Genomic DNA, 490 nt, shown 5'->3' on the forward strand with positions numbered 1-490 from the left:
CAGGGAGATTAGAGGTCTCCTCATTTCATTTCCCAAATGAAAATAAACTTCTTCATTTCTCGTGGCAGATACATAATAACTTAATTGATAAAAATATAAGGAATATGAAATAACACACCGTTAATTTTCACTCACATTCCTGGTGTTGCCCTGAGAAGAAGCATTGAACTATTCCTGCAAGGTAAGTGATTCAAACCCATCAGTTGCTCATCAGAAACCCTGTACAGAGTTGCTATGAGTCAAAACTGATTAGAAGACATTTGCAAATTTGCATTCTCCTATGCCAAGAAATTTGGAAGACATTTACCTGGCCAAATGATTAGAAGAGATCCACATTTCTGCCCATTCTAAAGAGAGGTGACCCAACAGAATGTGAAAATCATAGAATAATATCACTGGTATAAAAAAGAAGTAAAATTTTTATAACGATAATTTAAAAGTGACATGTGGATCACAAGAAACTATGGACAATATTAAGAAGAAATGGGTA

This window comes from Chrysochloris asiatica, unplaced genomic scaffold (genome assembly GCF_000296735.1).
Source record: "Chrysochloris asiatica unplaced genomic scaffold, ChrAsi1.0 scaffold01161, whole genome shotgun sequence".
NCBI classification, from domain to species: domain Eukaryota; kingdom Metazoa; phylum Chordata; class Mammalia; order Afrosoricida; family Chrysochloridae; genus Chrysochloris; species Chrysochloris asiatica.